An 8,637-nucleotide genomic window follows, 5' to 3' on the forward strand; every position below is an offset into this window, starting at 1 on the left:
AAAGGGAGTTACCTAAGAAAAAGAAGATCAAAAATAGGAACAGTAAAAATGACAGCAAACTCACAGTTATTAACGACCACACCTAAAACAAAAACAAGAGCAAACTAGGCAAACAACTAGAACAGGAACAGAACCATAGAGATGGAGATCACATGGAGTGTTGTCAATAGGGGAGTGGGAGGGGGAGAGGGGGGGAAAGGCACAGAGAATAAGTAGCATAGATGATAGGTGGAAAATAGACAGGGGGAGGGTAAAAATAGTGTAGGAAATGTAGAAGCCAAAGAACTTATAAGTATGACCCATGGACATGAACTATAGGTGGGGAATGTGGGAGGGAGGGGGTGGGCAGGATGGAGTGGAGAGGGGGGAGGAATGGGACAACTGTAATAGCATAATCAATAAATAGATTAAAAAAAAAAAGTCTCTGTCTTGTTGAGTGTTCTCCACCATAAACCTGCCAAGGTGACCTGTTGTTTCTACTTGAATATGTCCAGAAAAGAGGAACTCCTGACTTCTGAAAACTCAATCCAATCTCAGACAGCTTTAACGGTGGGATCTACCTTTGTAATTTCTCTCAATAGGTCTTAGGTGTTATGAAGAGGAAATCCAGCTCCTCTTGCACATAACAGACTTTTATGTGTTTGGCAACCATGTTCATGCTCTCCATGAGTCTCTTCTTTTTCAACATAAATGATATCAGTGTCTTCAGCTTGCCTTTAAATAGTATGGCCTTATAAAACTTCATGCTTCCTACTGCCCTCCTATAGATATATTCTAGTTTGTTAATGACCCTCATCAAGTATGACTCTCAGAACTGCACACAGTTCTTGTTTCAGTTAGCTAGTGCTGTGTAACAGCCAACCATAAAGATCTCAGCAGTATGCAACAATAAATATTTACTTAGCTCCTGAGTCTCTGGATTGGCTGGGGCCCAGCTCATCTAGGCTGGGCTTTGCTGGGCAGTCTTCATGATCATAACTGGATTTTCTTATATATCTGGGGTCAGCTGACGTAGGTTAGGCTTGGTTGGGGATATTAGTCTGTATCATATGTCTCTCAACCCCATGTAGGACCAGTGGTCTAACTCAAGAATGTTCTCATGGAGATGGCAGATGCATAAGAGAGCAAACCCAGTTGTATAAGTGTTTTTGTCATGTCAAACCTGCTAACAAAACAAGCCATATGGCCAAACCTAAAGCCAAGGTAGGTGAGGAACTCTGGCTCTTTCATGGGAAGAACTTTAAAGTGACATGGCAAAGGGCAAGGAGGGCCAAAGAATTGGAGCCATAAATATGACCTACTATAGATTTGATCAGATCAAAACAGAGCTAGATTATTTTCTCCCTCTCTTTTTCTGAACACCATGTTTCTACCAATTTAACCTAAGATTTAATGATTTTTTCAGATAACGATACTGATGGCTTATACTGAATTTATTGTCAAGTAGACACTGAAAGGGTTTTTTTCTTTTTAAACAAATGCTTGTCAAGCTCTAGACCTGTGCCATTGACCTTTTAGATTCAAATTCAGGACAGTACATTTATTTCTATTGAATTTTTATCTTGTTTGAATCAGGGCCCTCAAATATTTAAATATGATGGAATCCATACCTTCTCCTCTTTCAAGTCTCTTATTATCTCTAAGTTTCATGTTGTCACTGGTGTTTTCATTGGTGTCAATGATAGTAGCAGTGTTGAAATCACTTGTTTAAGATAAACAGTGCCTTATATCTCACTGCCAGAGATTGTCTTCAGGATTGCCAGCAGTCCATTATTTTGCATTTCTTGGTTCTGATATTTTAAATCTACTGTTCATTTCTCCATCTTGTCCCAGGCATGTGAAGAAACTTTGTGGAATCCCTGTTATAATTACATCAATGGTAGGTAGGAGAGAGAGAGGAGATGGGACAGTGCCATTCCATTCTGAGGAAGCAGAATGAAAAATATCCCCAGATAAGGGTGAGTTGGTAGATAGGTAGGTACAGAGTCTTCATATAGGCATAGTAGGCTCATGACAAGGGCCATGGGAGATGAAACCTAAATGGGAAGTTGGCTTCATTTTATGAGTGATTTTAGATACCAGGATAAAGATTTTGGAATTGTTCCCATTGGTGTTGGTTTTCAAAAATTTTTGCAGAGTACAACGGCTCCTTAGAGGGGTTACCTTGCCTGGGGGACTGTGGCAAAAACTGCTTGTGCTCCATTATTTGTTGTCTTCTTCCTCAGTTACAGTACTTCCTGATTTTTAGCATGGAACATGGCTCCCCAGAATAAAAACTACATTTGCCAGCTTCCCTTGCACTTAGGTATAACCTTGTAACCATATTTTAGCAAATAGGTTTTAAGTAGAAGCCATGTGTGTGTGTGTGTGTGTGTGTGTAACTTCTAGGGAATGTTCTTCAAGGCACGAGGTGCACACTTATTCCTCCTTTCCAGCTGACGATGGTTCTGAAGTGACATTGGAAGCTATTCATGGCAGAGTAATATAATAAAAATAACTGGAGTGCTTGACCACATAGTGTGCCACACCAGTCACATAATCACCACTATAAATTTCTTTATTTTAACAAGAAATCAAATGTATAGTATTATAAATGTCTATGTATTATGTTGGATTTTTCCTACAGTCAACCCAGTCCTAAGAGGACAGGAGACCAAATGAAGAGCTCCTTGTTTATCTGTTCTATATATTGGGGCTTTATTAAGGAGAAAGGGCCACAATGCTGTGCAATGGAGAGCCGCAGAGGGTTCCCGAAGTAGTGAGGTGTACAATAGCACCTGTGCTTGATAGCAATACCAACAGAAAGGACAAATCTGGCTGTGATGTGCAAAGGAGATCCAATATTTTTGTGAGACTAGTTGGCTCCTGACCGTCCCTGTGCATGCTGGGCAGGTAGCCACGATATGAGTGATTGGGAACTGCATATGTCTCCCTTCCAACAACAAACCAGTTTCCACAGTTATAAGCATGTGGAACTCTGCCACACCATTCCCCTCTCCCTGCTCCACTCTTTAGTCACCTCTCTACTCTGGCCATTTGGTCTCCAGGGTCCTGTTGGATGGGTCATTCCCCCAAGTTAAAAGATGCTAGATTCTGTCTGGAATATAAAGATGCTGCCTGCATGAAGGTCCTTGAAGCAATGGCTAACTAAACATGTCAACATGTTAGTAACCACAGTAACCTTTATTTCCATTGTTTGTATTCTCAATTACCATGAGAAAATACCTGTTTACCAGCAGTAAACAACAAGTGGCCCCTCTCCTACATCTAACAATGGATTGGGGGGTAGGAAATGAGGGGATTTTAGTACAAATTTCACAATCATCAAGTTAGGTGTAGAACATTTTTACTTTTATGAAATTGAATTAAAACTGGACTGGAGCTCCAGTCCACCAAATTGCGGAAAACTTGACCTAGGCCTCTATATAAATGGAGTCACTTAGACATTTAAAAAAAAATCTCAGTAATTCCATGGTTCTGCCCCCAGCTTCTAAGCTCTGGTGGACTGATCATTGTTCTGGCATGATGGTAGACTCTATTATGCAGCTGGTTTCTTTCCTGCCCTGGTCCTGTGCTACCAGGGTGAGGGCTCCACACATATTTGGTTATTAGCACCTACCTCACTGCCTGTGCATGGAAAATGCCTGTATCTTTTCTACACGCAACTTGCATGGTGCATGTGGTTACCTAGCTGCTTCCTTGTCTGGCTGTAGAGCTTCTTGGTTCCCACTCAGCCATTCTGGGCCAAGCTGAGCTGTGATCCTTCTCATTTCAAACCCTAAGATATGCTATAAACATACTCACTCTACCCCTTGGACACTGTCTTAGCTTGACCTTCAGCTTCTCTGAAAGGCTCCTTTGGTCAGGGACTCACGCCAAATCATCTGTTCTTTCCCCAGCATTCCTCTTGTCCTTGTCCCAGGGGACCAGGAAGCCTTAGCTGGGGATGAGCTAAGGGGACCTTTCTGATAGTGGACTTACAAGCATCTAAACTCCAGTCACTTCCCTCTAATCCTCCCCTCTGGCCAACTGGTCTAACCTTGATCTACTTTGAGGCCAGAATATGCCTTCATTCCTGCAATGTTGTTTGCAGCTCCATTGTCTGTTCTGGGCCCCTTAAGTTATTATTCTTGTGGCACACAGAAACCTTTGCTCTCTCAAGAGCACTGTGCTTGTCATTGAAAGCCCTGCCTTTCCAACTTTGGACTCTACTTCAAGTTTTCTAAAATCTGTGCTGAAACTCAAATGGATTCTTTGTTTTCAGCTATATTCTCACCCTTCCCCCTACACCGTGAATACCACTGACATTTTTCATACACCAAATGCTTGTGGAGGCAAGAGGAAAAATGTAGAAAAGTAAATCCTGTTATTATTTCAAGATATTATACCACTACAATGGGTTTCTTTTCTAATTATCAAACAAATGACCAAACCTCAAAAGAAAGTGCATTGTGGATACTGTTTCTAGGTAGTCTCTGTGTTTATTCTATCCCTTTCTCTGTGGACATCAGAAAGAATATAATAGAAGATTCCATTGCTTTGCTGCCTTTCCTATTTCTAATATGGATATCATCCATGATTGCTAACATAAACTAGAGTATAGCTCAGAGACAGAACTCTGGTGCCACACTGGCTTAGCTCTGTATAACAGAGTGCATTCTTATTCCTATTTCTTGCATAACACTTGAAAAATACAGAACATTTCGGATGAGGGTGGATTTTAGTTAATTTGACTTTCTGTTTAAATGAGGTCTTGCCTTTTCTTCTCCCTTTCCCAACATATATGATTGGTTGCAAAAATGGCCGCAAATTTTTCCTTTCTAATCAAGACATAGAGATACATTCTCTACCTCTTGATTTTGACCTTGGCCATATGATTTGCTTTGGCCAGTGAGATCTTAGCAAATGTGACACAGCAGAGGCTTACAAGGTGCATTGGGACTCACCATCCATGCTCTTGAGCCTTGGACTACCCTGCTGGAGGATGGGAGATCTGTGGCCTAGTCACCTCTGTGACCTCAGCTGACCTAGCAGCTGACCACAGACTCATGAGTGAACCTGCCTGAGACCTGAAGAACTGCTCAGCCCAGCCAAGCTCAAAGTGCCAGTCTACCGATTCTTAGGCTACACAAGCAACTGAGTTATGGGGTAGTTTGTTAGTCAGAAAAAGCTAACTGCTACAGTATATTAAACATATTGAATGTTTGGTGAATTGGCATTTTATAATTCTTGGGGTTATAGACTGAACACCAATTATTTCCATGTAGAACTATAGATTTAAAAGACAGAGGCCAAATTTATACAAAGTCCAGGATATATCTTATTTTTTTAAATTTATTTTTTATTGTTATTCAATTACAGTTGTATGCCTTTTCTCCCCTTCCCTCCCCCCCCAGCTGAACCCACCTCCCTCCCCCACCCCCACCCCCATCAACCCCCCTGATTTTGTCCATGTGTCCTTTTTAATAGTTCCTGCAATCCCCTCTTCCCACTCTCCCCACCCCACTCCCCCCTGGCCACTGCTAGACTGTTCCCCCCCTCAATGTCTCTGGTTGTATTTTGTTTGCTTTTTTCTTTTGTTGATTATGTTCCAGTTAAACATAATAATATAGATTTTTTTAAAGTGAATCTATATTATTATGTTTAAAATGCAAATGCTGGGATTTGGAAGATGGCAGCAAGATAGGTGGGAGCGGAGTCAACTTCCCTCTGCACCTGGGTGAAACACCTACCTAATCTACTGAGGAACAAAGTGAACAGCCAAAAGCAGCCCAGTGTTTATGAAGATAGGAGACCAAAAAGTACAGAGGACACTGAGAAAATAGAAGGTAAGGGGATTGCTTCAGGACAAAAAGGTCCCTGGGACCAGGGCAGGGATCAGAGCGGCTGCAGCCCCAGGCCTGCCCCTGCCGGGCCTGCCACAGGACTCCTGGGAGAGAGCCTGGCTAATGGCTCCCTCCCCTGTGAAAAACCGCTTGAGCAACACCTTGAGAAACCTGGTTGCTTGAAGTCACAGGGAGGGGAATAAGGACGAAGTGGTAAACCCACGAAGACTGTGGGCACTGGCTGGGGAGAGTTGAGAGTTGGGCCGTGTGGGACCCTGACCCGGACAGTCCACGGTCTAGCTGGAGAGGTGGGCTGTGTGAGAGGACAGACCCTTCCTTGCATGGAGGGAGTCACAGGATTGAGCAGGAGGATTTTCCCAAAAGGAAAAAGACCCTCGGGGGCACTTTGGGGAATACCCCTGGAGCAACAGCTCCAGTCTCCTCTCCACCCGGCCACCCACCCATCCGAGGAGTGTGCGCATCCACTGGGGAGTGTCTGCACCCACTGGGGACTGTGCACATTCACTGGGGAGGGTCTGCACCTCTTCTCGGAGGGAACTAAGACCACAGGCACCAGGGAGAGTGCGAATCAAGGAAGGCTCTGCATGCACACCCATAGCCCAGAGAAGGCCTACCAGAAAAAGAGTGGGTAGAAGCCGGGAACACCAGGATACCTCCTGGGGAGGAAACTCACCAACAAAGGAAACACCAACAGATAAGAAGAGGAGAAGGTGAAGGAGGGAGTGGAAGTCACACTAAGCCAACCCAGGACAAAGGAAACACCAACAGATAAGAACAGAAGAAGGCGAAGGAGGGAGTGGAAGTCACACTAAGCCAACCCAGGACCTATCTGAAAATACAAATAAATAGTGAAGAAATTACTGAGAACAAACAACTGAACAAGAGCAAGAGAAAAGCCTCAAAACCTTGTACACACGGAAGAACTAGCTCCAACACAACCTGCCCAAACCTGCACAACAGAAAACAAGATGTGGGGGACAGACTGACCCTCAGATAACCAGCTGGTGGGAAAGACCCACCAAAGAAAGACCCAAAAAGAACCAAAAACCAAAGACATACACAGAGCCAACACAAACCACAGCCCAAGATCAGTAAGATCGGGAGATCGAGAAGACTGTACCACTGAATCTCACAGGTATTCTACCACAGAAGTTTACACAAAAACCCCAGGGGGTCAGAAGAGAGCAACTTAAGAAGCAGAGGCTAACAGGAAGAGTCTCACAAACAATGGGAAGACAAAGAAACAATCCCCAAATGAAAGGAAAGGGGGAAGTCTCAGAAACAATGCTAAATGAAAAAGAGGTGAGTCAACTATCAGATAATGACTTCAAAGAATTGGTTATAAGGAAGCTTAATGAGCTCACACAGAATTACCAAAAACTACAGGGAAACTACAATGACCTCACTGCAAACTATATCAAAAGAAATAGAAACTATCAACAAGGGCCAAGAGGAAATGAAGAATACAGTTTCGGAACTGAAGAACACAGTAGAAGGAATCAAAAGCAGGCTCGATGAAGCAGAGGATAGGATCAGTGAACTGGAGGACAAGGTAGAAAAAAACACCCAGAATGAGCAAGTAAAGGAAAAGAGGCTCAGAAAGAATGAAGAGGGGTTACGGGAAACGCAGGACAATATGAAACGTAATAATATCCATACAACAGTGATACCAGAAAGAGAAGAAGAGCAAGGGATAGAAAACCTGTTTGAAAAAGTAATGATGGCTTTTGCGTCTCGGCCACCAACATGGCCTTATCACCAAGCATCTTTTTCCACACAGCCATCCAGACTGAAGAAGACCCGGAAACTTAGGGGCCACATGAGCCACGGCCACGGCCGCATCAGCAAGCACAGGAAGCACCTGGGAGGCCGAGGTAATGCTGGTGGCTTGCATCATCACAGGATCAACCTCGACAAAAGTCACCCAGGGTACTTTGGGAAAGTTGGTATGAGGCACTACCACTTAAAGAGGAACCAGAGCTTCTGCCCCACTGTCAACCTGGATAAACTGTGGATCTTGGTCAGTGAGCAGACATGGGTAAGTGCTGCCAAAAACAAGACGGGAGCCGCTCCTATCATTGATGTGGTGTGATTGGGCTACTACAAAGTTCTGGGGAAGGGAAAGCTCCCAAAGCAGCCTGTCATTGTGAAGGCCAAATTCTTCAGCAGAGGAGCTGAGGAGAAGATTAAGAGTGTTGGTGGGGCTTGTGTACTGGTAGCTTGAAGCCACACAGAGGGGAATTCATTAAATGATCACAAGTGCTTTTGCCTTCTGGTCTGAGTGTAGCTTCTTTGGCACCTCGACCTGTGTGTCAGAAACCTGCAGGTTCTAGGAGTTAAAGGTATGAGGACCTGAGTTCCTCCGCCAACTCCCCTGAGAAAGAAACTGTGCAAGAGAGAGCACCAACTCTTAGAGGCCTTGGTCTGTTACCTGACTTGAACTTTGCATTTATAAAGTGAAAATGATAAAAAAAAAAGAAAAGAAAAAGTAATGAAGGAAAATTTCCCTAATTTGATGAGAGAAAAAGGCACACAAATCCAGGAAACACAGAGAGTCCCAAGCAAGAAGGATCTGAAGAGGCCCACTGCAAGACACATTGTAATTAAAATGGCAAAATTCCAAGACAAAGAAAGAATCTTAAAGGCAGCAAGGGAGAAACAGGAAGTAACATACAAGGAAGCCCCGATAAAGTTAGCAACTGACTTCTCAATGGAAACACTCCAAGCCAGAAGAGAATGGCAAAAATTATTCCAAGTAATGAGAACCAGAGGCCTGCAACCAAGGCTACTT

General features: G+C 43.5%; 1 pseudogene; it reads left to right on the top strand.

The window, feature by feature from the left end:
• Positions 1-7,482: 7,482 nt before the first annotated feature.
• On the top strand, positions 7,483-8,166 carry LOC112322425 (large ribosomal subunit protein uL15 pseudogene; annotated as a pseudogene).
• The last annotated feature ends 471 nt before the right edge of the window (positions 8,167-8,637 follow it).

The sequence above is a fragment of the Desmodus rotundus genome, chromosome X (genome assembly GCF_022682495.2).
Source record: "Desmodus rotundus isolate HL8 chromosome X, HLdesRot8A.1, whole genome shotgun sequence".
NCBI classification, from domain to species: Eukaryota; Metazoa; Chordata; class Mammalia; order Chiroptera; family Phyllostomidae; genus Desmodus; species Desmodus rotundus.